At 44.6% G+C, this 16,510-nt stretch overlaps 1 long non-coding RNA gene across 2 annotated transcripts in view; it reads left to right on the forward strand.

Annotated features, from left to right (window-relative positions):
* The window catches only part of LOC130115949 (uncharacterized), a 65,023-nt gene extending 48,609 nt beyond the window's left edge, over positions 1-16,414 (forward strand). For both annotated transcript variants that reach the window (XR_008810527.1, XR_008810528.1), the window contains exon 4: positions 15,467-16,414. This is a non-coding gene — a long non-coding RNA (uncharacterized LOC130115949). The remainder of the gene's footprint in view (positions 1-15,466) is intronic.
* The last annotated feature ends 96 nt before the right edge of the window (positions 16,415-16,510 follow it).

Raw genomic sequence — 16,510 nt, forward strand, 5'->3', positions numbered from 1 at the left:
AGTGGTAGTGACCACAACAGCTAAGTCCAGGTTGGGTAGAGTAGAGCAGCTCATGGTCCTGACTGGAGCAACATATATCACTGGAGGTGTTGGACTTCAGAATAGATCCACAACATTGTGCTTCTCCTTTAACTCTGCCCAGGGCTGTCAGGTTGTATAGGGTCCCTGCACAGCACTGCATACCTGGGTCATGAGTGCTGTAGGCCATAATGCCACAGCAGTGAGTGCCATTTATCCTGGGGTGTCTAGAAGGAAAAGTAGAGCTGTTGTTAATCATTAGATAGAGACTGTATCTGTAAAAATAGACAATTGTATATTGAAAAGTCATTGGGCAGTTGTAGTAAAATCATGTGATGCCATCTGAAGGAGAGGGAGAAGGAGGGCTATGTTATTAAAACAAAACATTTGCTGTAGTATGTCTAACATCAGACTAAGATCACACATCTAGACTGATTCGTGAATCCACAAATGCACTGAGGACATCAGTTTATGTGGTCATGAATCTACTGGCCCCGCCCATTACATATGCCAAGCCATTCACTTTACCAACCAATCTCAACGTTACAGGTTTGAGTAGGTACAGTTAGTATTGTAGCGATGTTTCAACGTTTGAATTGATTGTGGGGTTTTTTTTTCGTGTTTGGGTGTTCTGTTCATGTTGGGATGTGTTGTTGGTTGGGGGTTTCACTCAGACCAGGTAGAGGACTGTTTGACTGACTTACCTTACGACTGTGACTTAGACTGGCGTGGCCAGTTGTGACCTCGGGGGGGGGGGGGGTCATTATATGTTGTTAGTTCTGGTCTGTTCTGGCCATTGCGAAAATAAAAGAGCACTCCTGGGGCCATGCGATGTATGGGACACAGGAGCTGCCATTAAGAGAGATCTCTGCCGGAGGTAACACTGGGATTCGAATCGGTGATCCCCTCCCTTGGCCCTTTTCAAAGCAGTGTTACAGGCTAATAAGTCAACAATGATTTACTGAACAGGGCTCCTACATGCCACTGAATTAGGATTAAACACAGAACAGCTGTTTGGTAGGTGAGTGATGATAATTACTGGAATGCAAACAACCAAAGTCAGACATGTGCTTGAAAAGGATCCAGCAGGATGTGTTTCAAATTAAGTGCTGTCTGTGTGTCAGGGCTTAATTTGTGCCGCAGCAAGTTGGAGCGTGCTCCGGGACTTCCCAGATTTGGACCGGCAACTATTTGATTGGCTCCGCCACCTCTTTTGTCACTATAAAAATCTGTAAAAACATTTTCTCTAATATTTAGCGTTATCTGTTCGGTCACTGTTATTTCCCATTGACATTTTTCGTAAATCGCTTGTTTGCCTATGTTTGACGCATTTTAAATCAGTCTTTTTTTTTTTTAAATAGAGACTTCAATCGCTCAAGTCACACGTTGCATGCCACGTCACGGGAGCTACCATTACCGCGATATTAGACTCACAACAACTAGCCACCTACTCTTATCAAAAGCCGTTGATTACAAAATGTCAAAAAGACAGTCAAATTTGTTTAGTTTTTTCAGACCAGCAGGTCAGCTAGAAAGCCATGGTAATTTCGGAAGACCAGCAGGGAAGGGCGCATCACAGCACAGCAGCAGCTAGCACAAACGTGGCAGCACCTGCTACTAGCAAACATGACGAGCAGGAGGAAAAAGAGGAGGATAACGAGTCAGAGGGCAATCGAAGAGAACTTTTTCCAATGTGTACCCCTACATACTGGACGAACGAGCGATAGAACCTTGGATCAGAGGGCGTTTTTCGGAAGCCTGGCAAGGAATCTGGAGAAACGTATGCTAACACAAGGGAAATACCAAACAGGATACAATTAGTTAATTGATGATTTAAAAGTACTCTTCCCACAATATTGGTTGGACAACCCTGGGGCACTGTTTGGGGAAGATGAAGTCGAAAGACTCTGCCAGCAGTTTAGAATCGATGGCGCGCGGAATGTCATTTGGGCATATAGAGAATATAGGGACAATGGTGGGAAATTTGTCCCAGATGGACTGAAATACTTCTTAGCGGCAGTCAGCACTGTCCCCATCTCAAGTGCAGAGTGTGAGAGGGGCTTTTCCCAGATGAACCTACTCTGCACCGCCAACAGGTCATCTCTTTCGCACATCCACCATCTCCACGCTATGCCTCCTTTGCCTTGTTGGACCACCGCTCACCCTGTTCAACCCCATTCCATTGACCCTTTGCACGTGACGTCACGTCCCACTCGCGGGGAATATGAACGCCATGACGGACGGCAGGAAGTGATAGACCGGGAAATTCAAAAGCGAACAACAAAAACAAACAAAATATTGCGACGGATGAGTAGCTATTATAGTTTAAATTTAAGTGATGGCTACCAATAGTCAGAGTAATGTTGTGGAGTTGTCCTGTGAAGTGAGTCACCTTGTGGGACGGCACAAAGAGTGATATGTGGAGAAGCTAGCGATAGCAGGGTTAGCTACCGACCCGTACCTTCTTCCTACCGATGTGTTCACGGATCTGGCAAAATCGTCCAGTCTGCCCGAGTTCAATCCACACGATCTGTACCACTATGTTATCAATGGAATGTCCCCACACAGGTGCTGACCTAAAAGCATACAAAAGTCTGGATGCTTACCAGTTCTTTGTAGCTGGTTGGGTTACAGAATCACGGTGCTACACTCACAGCAGGGGGATGTACCTCATAATGGCAAAGGTAAGACATACTAGCTAGCCAGCTGTGTATGTTTTTAACCTGTTTCCCCTAGGATGCCATCAAAACTCAAATCGACTGTAACCAAAAGCAGCTCATACTTTCCTTGCCATTTCATAGTAGGTTGCACAGTCTTGCCATCTAGCTAGCATTTGGGTCATTCCATAGAAAGTGTTAAATTTGAGTCCACAACATTCAAAGGGGACAAGGAGGCATAATAAAACTGTCAGTAATGTTTTCAGTGTCTGAAGCCACTGATTCAAGTGTACTGGTTAGCATGAAGCAAAATACAATTAAATAATAAATATACAATTTGTATATTTTTAGCTGGTTTTGTTAAATTACAATCATTCTCTCATGTCCACTCTGACCATTTCTCACATTCATGTAAGGTAACACTTAAAAAATATCACATAAATCTCAGACTTTTATGGTTCTTATGAGCAAAAATACTTCCCTCTTCATGTGAAATGTGTTAATTAAATTAAAGATGCATAATTTTTGGTTAAAATATATATATAATGTATATATATATTATTTATATATAATTACATGAGAAAATGATTGTAATTTAACAAAACCAGCTAAAAATATACAAATTGTATATTTATTATTTAATTGTATTTTGCTTCATGCTAACCAGTACACTTGAATCAGTGGCTTCAGACACTGAAAACATTACTGACAGTTTTATTATGCCTCCTTGTCCCCTTTGAATGTTGTGGACTCAAACTTAACACTTTCTATGGAATGACCCAAATGCTAGCTAGATGGCAAGACTGTGCAACCTACTATGAAATGGCAAGGAAAGTATGAGCTGCTTTTGGTTACAGTCGATTTGAGTTTTGATGGCATCCTAGGGGAAACAGGTTAAAAACACACAGCTGGCTAGCTATGTCTTACCTTTGCCATTATGAGGTACATCCCCCTGCTGTGAGCGTAGCACCGCGATTCTGTAACCCAACCAGCTACAAAGAACTGGTCAGCATCCAGACTTTTGTATGCTTTTAGGTCAGCACCTGTGTGGGGACATTCCATTGGTAACATAGTGGTACAGATCGTGTGGATTGAACTCGGGCAGACTGGACGATTTTGCCAGATCCGTGAACACATCGGTAGGAAGAAGGTACGGGTCGGTAGCTAACCCTGCTATCGCTAGCTTCTCCACATATCGCTCTTTGTGCCGTCCTACAAGGTGACTCACTTCACAGGACAACTCCACAACATTACTCTGACTATTGGTAGCCATCACTTAAATTTAAACTATAATAGCTACTCATCCGTCGCAATATTTTGTCTGTTTTTGTTGTTCGCTTTTGAATTTCCCGGTCTATCACTTCTTGCTGTCCGTCATGGCGCAGTCTCCCTCGTCACGTGATAATTGTGACGTGTCTGCAAAGGGTGAATATGTGAGATGGATTGCTAAAGGACATAGAACTGCACAGGACAATAGGAGTAAAGTAAGAAGCAGGGACAAGGAGGCTGAAGGCTGTATTGATGTTTTGTGGGCTGTTTTGGACAAATAAAAGGTACTTTTTAAAAATTATTTTCCACAGTGTTGTTAACTGAGCCTTATAGTTTTGTGATGGTGATCAATGTATCGGGTCAAATTGCATAATTCAAGCACCATAGCCTGTATGCATTATATGCTGGCAGGTTGTGCAATGTTTTTTGTCTAAACATTTGAAAGGCATTAACTTGGCAAACTTTCCTACTGTGCATGTGTCTATTGCCTCGTTTTCACATCAGATTAGGCTAGGCCCGTGTATTTAATAAAATCAACAATAAAATCATTGGTCAAAAAGCACATGACTATTGCGTAGCTGTTTCAGCATCATGAAGAGCCCTGTTTTGTGTATTTTTAAAATGTGTTCCGTGACTTTTTTTTCTCACCCCTAACCTGCCGGAGCAGCACCTTCTCAGTGCTCCGGGACCTCCTCATTTACAAATTAAGCACTGCTGTGTGTTAAAGATTTCCCTGACATCAGCCTAACGTCTTGCATTTAATTATCGATAATCACGCAACAGAATCCCATTGTCAGAACAATTGGCGAGACAGAAGAGTGTATAGAACTAAAATCCAGAACGTTTATGGAAATATCTTTACCTGATCTGCATGTCTTTTTTACTCGGTAGGGGACCAGAGTACCAAGTGAAACCCACATCACCATTGGGGACACATAACACAGACAGTAAGAGTAGAAACAAGATCTTTTTGCTGTGAAACAAAACAGTGTCTGAACTCACTGTTTAGACACTGCGCCGTGTCCCGCATCCATCACCCAAAATTCAACAATTATCACAAAGCATTTGGTCCCCCCCGTCAAAACGATGTTAAGAAAGAGCTTGAGAAATATCTACAAGATATCTTACATTTCAAAGTCACACATATGAAAGATTACAAAAGAATCCACCCTAGCCCAAAATTCAGTAAAGGGACCCTCACAATCACAGTACAATATTCTGATTGTCTACACACACACACACACCACACATACACACATACGCACACACACACATTAAGTCCATTACCTATGTCCGTTGCAGCAGATCTGGGAGCCAGGTTCGTAGGAGTGTTGTCCGCAGCAGAGTTGTGAAATGCCGAAGCATGAGCTACACACCGTCTCTTTGGCTGAGCCAGTTGCTGAGTTCTGCTCTCCATATGGCAAACTATATGCCATCACCTTAAAGGGTTATAAGAATCAGAAGAAATCCATTAACATTCAGAAAGGCTCACAAGCTCAACCGTACAGTACAGGTACCCCACAAAATAAAATAAAAAACAAAACAAACAGAAAAAGAAAACACTATAGCCAAAATACAAATAACTTATGCACAAACGGCGTCCGTTAACAGAATGAGAGCTATGACGAGATCAGACAAGCCTCACTGGGAAAAAAGTCATAAAATCTCCTTGTGGGTGTGGTCAGTATTGTTAAAGACATGACCATAAACAATCGTCTTTACACCTTGTATCTGAATCACAGTCGTTCTGCCTCAATGTCAAAACACACTAATGTAGCCTAAATTATTGAGGGTTGGACTTGGTTATGTACACTCACCGGCCACTTTATTAGGCACACCTGTCCAACTGCTCGTTAACGCAAATTTCTAATCAGCCAATCACATGGCAGCAACTCAATGCATTTAGGCATGTAGACATGGTCAAGACGATCTGCTGCAGTTCAAACCGAGCATCAGAATGGGGAAGAAAGGTGATTCAAGTGACTTTGAATGTGGCATGGTTGTTGGTGCCAGCCGGGCTGGTCTGAGTATTTCAGAAACTGCTGATCTACTGGGATTTTCACGCACAACCATCTCTAGGGTTTACAGAGAATGGTCCGAAAAAGAGAACATATCCAGTGAGCGGCAGCTCTGTGGGCGAAAATGCCTTGTTGATGCCAGAGGTCAGCGGAGAATGACCAGACTGGTTCGAGCTGATAGAAAGGCAACAGTAACTAAAATAACCACTCATTACAACCGAGGTATGCAGAAGAGCATCTCTGAACGCACAACACATCGAACCTTGAGGCAGATGGGCTACAGCAGCAGAAGACCACACCGGGTGCCACTCCTGTCAGCTAAGAACAGGAAACTGAGGCTACAATTCGCACAGGCTCACCAAAATTGGACAATAGAAGATTGGAAAAACGTTGCCTGGTCTGATGAGTCTCGATTTCTGCTGCGACATTCGGATGGTAGGGTCAGAATTTGGCATCAACAACATGAAAGCATGGATCCATCCTGCCTTGTATCAACGGTTCAGGCTTGTGGTGGCGGTGTACTGGTGTGGGGGATATTTTCTTGGCACACTTTGGGCCCCTTAGTACCAATTGAGCATCGTGTCAACGCCACAGCCTACCTGAGTATTGTTGCTGACCATGTCCATCCCTTTATGACCACAGTGTTCCCATCTTCGGATGGCTACTTCCAGCAGGATAACGCGCCATGTCATAAAGCTCGAATCATCTCAGACTGGTTTCTTGAACATGACAATGAGTTCACTGTACTCAAATGGCCTCCACAGTCACCAGATCTTAATCCAATAGAGCTTCTTTGGGATGTGGTGGACCGGGAGATTCGCATCATGGATGTGCAGCCGACAGATCTGCAGCAACTGCGTGATGCTATCATGTCAATATGGACCAAACTCTCTGAGGAATGTTTCCAGTACCTTGTTGAATCTATGCCACGAAGGATTAAGGCAGTTCTGAAGGCAAAAGGGGGTCCAACCCGGTACTAGCAAGGGGTACCTAATAAAGTGGCCCTTTATTAGGTACACCTTGCTAGTACCGGGTTGGACCCGGTACTATTTCTAAAGTATTTTCGAGATCTGACACAGAGGGTTACATGTTCTCAGTTCACACTTTGACTCAGATGACAATGCCAGCCTACATTATCTGATTCATAAAATCTGATAGCAATGTGGGCAAAATCCATCTTTGCGCATTCAGACCTGCCACTTAATCTGAGCTGGCATGATTATTAAAAAAAAAAAGTCAAATAAATCATTAGTACTTTACTTGATTAATCCCAGGCTGGCTGCTGGACACGTGGCCATCATTGTTACTTGGGGTTTTGGGGTTGCGCACTTCAGAAGCAGGACCATGTTGACCTGAGCAGAGGTGAATGGGGTCGAGAGGGGTGAGGGATTAAAGGTTATGCATGGGAAAGGCAAGAGAGAAAACCATTAGTCACAGCATGGCAGAAAGGAAACAGTGGGGGTATTAGTGAGAAGATGAAAGGGGGTATTTAAAAAAAAACAATATTTTAAATAAATGTTACTGTAAATTTATTGTAAAGCATTGACCAAAGATGGGGGGAAAAACACCATCAACTATAATTAAACACACTCAAAAAAGTCAACCAGTCTGCTTGTTCAAGACTGTGTGGACGTGGTCCAATGACATAATGATCGATGATGGCGTCTCCCATTCTTTTTCATGGCATTATTTTGCAGATGGAAAAACTACAGCCTAGCAGGGTTTCTGATACTCTAATGTACTTAAAACACGCGGATTTCCCACATTACTAGCGCAAAGGATTTTATGGACGACAACACAGAAGGTTGGGTGCATTGCATTATGGTATGTGTACGCGCTTTGGGAAAGACTGAGCAGTAGGGGTGGAAGATGCTGCAAAATTTGGTTTCGGTCCAATGCCAAGTAATACAGGGCCAGAATCGCCAATATTGATTCTGATACTAATACTTTTTATTATTAAAAATGGCTTATTTACTTTCCTGTAGGGGAGAGCAGTGTGTCATGGTTTATGAGGTGAATGCATCATCAATGGGTTAAATTTGAGTACATTTTGGTCGGGCATTTCTGCAGACACAGTCGGCTCTGTGCATAACTGTAGTCCACTGACTTCCTGTTTATACTGCAGTGGTCATACCAGTTTCCTGTTTGTTGGCCTGTGCTGTTGACAATGGCATATTTTTCACGATGCCTACAAGATTCACCATGGATAAATGTCAACGACGAGCACAGAACCGTTGGCGAACTTTCACCTGCACCTACCAGCAAACGGGTGAAAGGTTTCAAGTTGTACATGTCAAGTTACGTCCACAATTATGAGGACGGTCCGGACTAGGTGCAGGTGAAAGTTTGTCGACAATTCTGTGCATGTCGTTGACATTTATCCATGGTGAATCTTGTAGGCATCGTGAAACATATGCCATTTGTCAATAACACACGCTAACAAACAGGAAAGTGGTATGACCGCTGCAGTAGAAACTGGAAGTCAGTGGACTAAAGTTATGCACAGAGTGGATTAGCCGTGTCTGCGGGTGGGAAGCCGGGTGTGGGTATGTGTCCTGGTCGCTGCACTAGTGCTTCCTTTGGTCGGTCGGGGCGCCTGTTCAGGGGGGAGGGGGAACTGGGCGGAAAAGTGTGATCCTTCCACTGTCGGGTGAAAAGCGGCTGTCGACTCCACATGCATCAGAGGAGGCATCACCTGAGCGCTATGCCCGTGGTTACAGCCCATCACCCAGAGACTACAGATGGCATGGTCACTCGCCTGGCTGCTGAGAAGACAGACAACAGTCTCAATGCTCTCCATGTCCTGGACATGTACGGTTACATTCCCCTTCGCACACCAACTCTAATAAGTTGCCAGCTACTGACTCCACCCAGGCCCATAAGGACAGTAATGACCCAACTACTGCTTTCACCAGAGACATTTTATCAGAGGTTGGTGTGTCAATGGATATGTGTCGGTTGTACTTGAGGACACTGTTGTACATGCTTTTATTGACACTGGGACAGACATTTCAGTTATCAGTGAAGAGTTCAGGATGTCTACAACTGCCCTTCATAAAAAGCCAATTGTAAAGCAGTTTATTCCTCTCACTGGTGTCACAGGTGACCCTCTTGATACTGTTGGTTCAATCACAGTCAATTTGAGTATAGCCCACAAGCCTATGACACATGCCCTTCAAGTTGTCAGAAACTATACTAAACCACTACTTTTGGGCTAGGATTTTCTGGTTGCTGATGGTATCATTGTAAACACCCGAAACATGTCTGTCTTAGTAGATGACAAAGTAGTTTCATGAGTCAACCCACACCAGTATGTCGCTGAACTAACCAAAGTTATAGTGTCTTCTACAGTTACAGTTCCTGCCATGTCAGAGATGGTGATCACTGCTAAACTGGATGCAGCACTTAAACGACTGGTACCCAATGGCTATGCAGGTGTGTTTGAACCACACTATACTAACGAATCATCTACTGGTTTTACATGGACTGTGGCAAGAGCTGAGCAAGGTTTCATCTACAGTGCATCCAGAAAGTATTCACACCCCTTCACTTTCCCCACATTTTGTTATGTTACAGCCTTATTCCAAAATGGATTAAATTCCTTTTTTTTCATCAATCTACATACAATACCCCATAATGACAAAGTGAAAAAGGTTTTGTAGAAGTTTTTGCAAATTTATTAAAAATAAAAAACAAATATTGCATGTACATAAGTATTCACACCCTTTACTCAGTACTTGGTTTAGGCACCCTTGGCAGCGATTACAGCCTCAAGTCTTCTTGGGTATGAAGCTACAAGCTTGGCACACCTATATTTTGGGTATTTCTCCCATTCTTCTCTGCAGATCCTCTCGAGCTCTGTAAGGTTAGATGGGGAGCGTCGCTGCACAGCTATTTTCAGGTCTTTCCAGAGATGTTCAATGGGGGTCAAGTCTGGGCTCTGGCTGGGCCACTCAAGGACATTCACAGACTTGTCCCAAAGCCACTCCTTCGTTGTCTTGGCTGTGTGCTTAGGGTCGTTGTCGTGTGGAAAGGTAAACCTTCGCCCCAGTCTGAGGTCCTGAGTGCTCTGGAGCAGGTTTTCATCAAGGATCTCTCTGTACTTTGCTCCATTCATCTTTGCCTCGATCCTGACTAGTCTCCCAGTTCCTGCCGCTGAAGAACATCCCCACAGCATGATGCTGCCACCACCATGCTTCACTGTAGGGATGGTATTAGCAAGGTGATGAGAGGTGCCTGGTTTCCTCCAGACGTGATGTTTGGCATTCAGGCCAAAGAGTTCAATCTTGGTTTCATCAGACCAGAGAATCTTGTTTCTCATGGTCTGAGAGTCCTTTAGGTGCTTTCTGGCAAACTCCAAGCGGGATGTCATGTGCCTTTTACTGAGCAGAGGCTTCCGTCTGGCCACTCTACCATAAAGGCCTGATTGGTGGAGTGCTGCAGAGATGGTTGTCCTTCTGGAAGGTTCTCCCATCTCCACAGAGGAACGCTGGAGCTCTGTCAGAGTGACCATCGGGTTCTTGGTCACCTCCCTGACCAAGGCCCTTCTCCCCCGATTGCTCAGTTTGGCTGGGCGGCCAGCTCTAGGAAGAGTCCTGGTGGATCCAAACTTCTTCCATTTACGAATGATGGAGACCACTGTGCTCTTCGGGACCTTCAAAGCTGTAGAAATTTTTTGTACCCTTCCCCAGATCTGTGCCTCGATACAATCCTGTCTCGGAGGTCCACAGACAATTCCTTTGACATCATGGCTTGGTTTCTGCTCTGACATGCACTGTCAACAGTGGGACCTTATATAGACAGGTGTGTGTCTTTCCAAAGCATGTCCAATCAATTGAATTTACTACAGGTGGACTCCAATCAAGATGTAGAAACATCTCAAGGATGATCAGTGGAAACAGGATGAACCTGAACTCAATTTTGAGTGTCATAGCAAAGATTGTGAATACTTATGTACATGCAATATTTGAGTTTTTTATTTTTAATAAATTTGCAAAAGTTTCTACAAAACCTTTTTCACTTTGTCATTATGGGGTATTTTGTGTAGATTGATGAGAGAAAAAAAGGAATTTAATCCATTTTGGAATAAGGCTGTAACATAACAAAATGTGGGGAAAGTGAAGGGGTGTGAATACTTTCCGGATGCACTGTATGTCAAAGTAGCTAACCCCTCCAGTGAGGAAGTCATGTTACACTGTGGTACACAGATAGGAACTTTTCATGCCACCTCTGGCAGTACCAAAGACGAGTACACTATGATGGAAAGGTTCTGTTTACAACATAAACATTCAGGTGCCTGTAGTGTCCAACCCACTTGACCGTCAGGTTTTGTCAGAACCCTGGCCTCACAAGTACACAACATAAGAAACTGACAGAAGCATTAAACTCATTCTCGGATATGTTCAGTCAGCACTCACATGACTTTGGACAGACAAACCTGGTCACACGCAAAGTCGCAACCAACTGTGACATTCCCATACCACAAAGCCTATCGTACTCCTCCTTCCGTAGAAGCAGAAATCCACCGTCAGGTGGAATTGCTTAAAGCCCATGATCTGATTGAGGACAGCACAAGCCCCTGCCAGCCCAGTGGTTATGTTGAGAAGAAGGATGGTACATACAGATTTTGTGTCGATTTCAGAAAGCTGAACTCGGTTACCATCACTGATGCACATCCTCTCCCTAGAGCTGATGATAGTTTGGATGCAATGTCTGGCTCTCTGTTTTTCTCTACCATGGATCTGTCAAGTGGATACTGGCAAATTGAAAAGGATACTGTAGACAGACCCAAAATAGCATTGACAACAGGCAATGGTCTCTACCAATTCAAAGTGATGCCCATGGGTCTGAAAAACTCCCCACCATCTTTTCAGAGACTAATGGAGCTGGTTCTGAGTGGTCTCCACTGGATAACATGTGTCATTTATCTCAATGACATAATTTATATGGGATGGAACTTTGATGATCACCTTCAAAATCTGACAGACATTCTTACACGATTCAGACAAGCAGGTTTGAAGCTGAACCCAAAGAAATGATCCACCCGGAATACATCCTCAGCACAGGTGAACCAACTGTGGTTCCACAGCATATGGACACTCTCCCCAGGTATACAGCATTTTCTGGTTCACTGCCCTTGTGTCACAGACAAACTGAAACTGGACAGGCTTCTGCCCTTGCCTGCCCCTTCGTTCCCCTGCTAAGGGTCTCTCAAGTCCTGCCACAACAAAACCAGTGGTCTGATGCTGCTTCTGCAGTGCCCGTTGGGACACGTGACTCATCCACGATTCGTTCAGGACAGGTTGCTTGCGGACCACAGCGGCTCCTTGCTGTGATCAACCCCCTCCCACTCAAACGATATATGGACTATTTTGCTCCTGATAGTGGCTGATATGCACATATATTGGGACACTGTTTAGGTCTTGCACTACATTTTTCAGATGGACATTGTTTGCAACGCAAAAAAAAACTCACAAGTGGTTGATATTGTCATTTTTCACGAGTTTACAGTAGTGATTATAAAGGATGTTGCTATGTTTATGTAATGTCTTGGGACAATGTTTTCAGTCATTTGAGGCCAAATGAGCTAAATTTTCTTTTTCCTGATCATATGCTTACTATACTGTTTTTTTCTATTTCCCATTTACCTAGCAGTGACGGTGTAGTTATTTTCCCATCCACTTTGGAGATGAGATTTATTTTTCATAAATGTTGAAATAGGACATTTCATCTGAAGAGAGGGAAGACGGTAAAATGAGATTTATTCTTGTGAGGAATTGTGACGATTGTCCTATTTTGGTATTGGTTGGATGTTTACATGATTGATTAATGGTTCGCGATTTGATAAATATATTCTTTATATTTTTCGGTAAATGAACTATATTACACCATGGCTCGTGTACGTGGCGTTCGGGATAGTTTAGATTGGGCGGAGTGATACGCCGCACAGTGAAGCGACGTGTCGAGGTTGTTGGTGTTGCGAGGTCCTGCTGTTTTGAACGGGCATTTAAAAAGTGCGTCGCTCGGAAGAAGCTGTCCCCGTGCTGTTCCTCACCCACCACCCGGAATAGATGTAATCGGGTCCACGCTAACAGACACCAGCGTTACACTAGTTCTTGGAGAAACCCAACGCGCTTTCCTATGCAGCGTCATACAGTCGATTCATAAAGACGTCGCCTACATAAAGCGCACTTACCCCCCCCCCCCCATTTCCCATAATCGTTGCAAGGCACATTTTGTTTGACAACGGGCTGGCTTGCAGACGGAAAACGTGTTGCGTGCACGTCCTGCACGTCCTGCACGTCTGCTGAGGGTAGATCTCATAATGCCTTGGTCCAAACTGTTTCGCCTGTCATTTGGGATGCCACGCCTCTTAGGTCCAGCTGTGCCAGGGGCACGTCCCCTCATACGATTACCAGTATGCAATCGCGCCCCCCTACCCCCCCCCCCATCCCATGTCTTCGCCGCTTTGCACCCCCAGTCTGACAAGAGAGTCTGTGACCAGCGCCGATTTTTGGCTGCAGGACCGGATGGCTGCTTGCCTGCGCTGGGTTCCTCCACCCCGACTCCTCCCTCCCCTGATCCAAGTCGTAAGCTGTCATGTTGTAAGTGTGCTGACTTATGTGATTCTGTTGCTGAGGTTTTCTTTCCTTTTCCCACACTGTAGCCCCCACAGGAGCATAATCTGGGTGTTGCTTTTTTTTTCCTCCTCCCCTCTCCTCATGGTATGCTGCATTTTCTTCCATCCCTGTCATCCTGTCCTGTCTACTCCCCATGTTGTGTATATGTACGGACGGGTTGATGGTTAATTTCGCTGGCACTTGTGTCCAGTGACAATAAAGGTTACTTACTTACTTACTTACTTACTTACTTACTTACTTACTTACTTACTTACAGTCGACTACCCTCTGTCAAAACATTCTAGACCGGTTTCTTCCCGTGTCTATGCGGGGGGGGGGGGGTGAAACACCTCACTCTGTTATGAAAGAATCGAACCCAAAGTGCTCTACCCCCCCTTTCTCAAACTATGGGCCGGGGACCGGCACCGGGCCGCGAAGGAATCCCTGCTGGGCCGCCACAAAATAACTGTCTTTAAAAAAAACATAGGCTATATATTTTTTCTTTTAATTTAAATAAATAACTATTCAATTCAATGGGTCTGTGAATGTTCTCATTCATCCAGGTCATGGTTCTCCAAAGGAGTTGAATCAAGTGCAACTGGACTTGGTCTATATCCGTGAAGACGTTTCGCCTCTCATCCAAGAGGCTTCCTCAGTTCGGGCCTTTCTGACTAGACCAAGCTAGTCTGACTGGCTGGTGATGAGACTCAGCATTTATCCTCTAGGAGTCGTTGTCAGAGCTATTGATAGGCGTGGCTCTTTGTGTCCCGATGTTTACCAACGCCCGTCGCTAACAGAGGCATAGATATGCGTGGCTCTTCATCTCTACCCAGGAGACTCAAGAAGCCTAGCCTCCAAGAACAACAGTCGGTCACCAACGGCTCCAACCACTCTCATGACCACTGAACAATGAAGTCGAGACTAACACCCCCAACGACCGTCGCTGCTAAACAATAACAAATCAACAGCTCTGATGGCGACGGGCGTGGCCAAACATCGGTACACAAAAGAGCCACGCATGCCTACGGCTCTGTTAGCGACGGGACATTTTTCAGACGAATGACAAAATCGCTGCATTCAAGAGAAAGCTCTCCGTCTGGGAAACTCGAGTTGGCAAGGGAGTTTATGATGTGTTCCCATTATTTTCTTCTCTGGCTGATGAGAGTGAGGCGGATTTGAGCCCCATGCGCAAAATGTATGGGAGGACACCTGAGCCAGACTTTGCTCAAATTTGAGGGATACTTCCCATCGCAATCTGACGCACGCACCGGAAATCAATGGATGCGTGATCCGTTGACCACTGCCGAGACCAGCACATATCTGCCGCTCTCGAGGAGGACACGCTTGAGGAGCTGTCACGTGACGGAGGGCTGCGCGCTCGTTTCAATACTATGCCGCTTTCAGAATCCCGGCTGGCCTGCCGAGGAGAATACCCCCAACTCAGTGAGACGGCAGTGAAAATGTTGCTCCCCTTTCATTCCACCTGTCTGTGCGAGTCCGGCTTCTCAACTCTTGCTGCGACAAAGCCGACATACAGGAATAGACTGGCTTCTGAAAACACCATGCATGTTTCCCTCTCCTGCTTTCCCCCTCGGTTTGACCTACTGGTTTCAAGAAGACAGGCGCACCCATCTCATTAGGTGAACACATGAATCAGGCATTGATTATGTTTTTTTAAGACTAATTTGATTCATATTGTTCCTCTTATTCTGTCTCTCCCTATACCCTCTCTCTCTCACACACATGCACACACCTTTTTATTAAATAGCCTATTGACTTGGTCACCTGACAGCAAAATGATTTGAGGGAATGTCAGTCATGTGTGAAGGTGTTTGTCTAATTTATGTCGTTTTTAAAGCTAATTAATATCTGTCATTTACTGCAGGGAAAGATGAGGTCCAACACAGAGACAGCCAACTCAGCCAACAGAGAGACAGACAACTCAGCCAACAGAGAGACAGACAACTCAGCCAACAGAGAGACAGCCAACTCCGCCAACAGACAGACAGCCAACTCCGCCAACAGACAGACAGACAACTCAGCCAACAACAAGAGACTTTCAAATAGACATGATGTGGCGCAGACAAGAGAGACAGACACAATTCTATAACTATAGCCTACATTTAAATGATTAAAATGTTTTATATAACAAAATACATCGAATAAAAAAATTAGTCTTTTTTTCCCCCAAAAAATTACGTAAGCGGTCCCCAGAGGTCGAGGGCCATGGATTTCTGGTCCCCGGGAATGAAACGTTTGCGAAAGGCCGCATCCTTTATCGTCGTCTGGACCAAATGACTCATAGCCACAGACCCAGAGATCGGATTTGAGAACACTCCGGAATTCTGCCGACTGAGTGTTGATCTGACCCTTCCCACAATTGGCGGAATGGGTTGATTTCTGCTAAGCATGTGGAAATAATTTAGTCTTGAGACGTTCGGGACTGGAGGGAAGTGTGTTCTTATGATGGTATCGTCTACGGCAGTCAACCCCCCCGGTCCTGGATCATACCTCAGTTGGGAAGTATAAATCCCCGTTATTGAGAAAATACACGGGCTTGCCTTGTTGAGCTTGGCAGTTCAAATTATTGAGGTCAAGCCAGCCGCCACTTTATGTCCTTCTGCGTTATTTATATTCCTTATTTACGCTTGTGTAATTACGGTAATGACGTTGTCCCCTTGGAGGAACTGAATAGGTCGTCAACGAAAGGGCGATTTGCCGTCACTTTTATTGACTTGACAGTAGACAGGCTTGTGGAGTAACGGAATACAGTAACGGGCGTTACGTAATCAGGGTACAAAAAAAATGTAACTTCCAATAAAGTGGCAGAGAAAAAGAGGTAACCAGATTGTCGATACAATTTTTAAGAACCAAGATTATTTTGCAGAATTACATCCATCCGTTATCCGAACCGCTTGCAGGGATAGGC

Source organism: Lampris incognitus, chromosome 7 (genome assembly GCF_029633865.1).
Source record: "Lampris incognitus isolate fLamInc1 chromosome 7, fLamInc1.hap2, whole genome shotgun sequence".
NCBI classification, from domain to species: domain Eukaryota; kingdom Metazoa; phylum Chordata; class Actinopteri; order Lampriformes; family Lampridae; genus Lampris; species Lampris incognitus.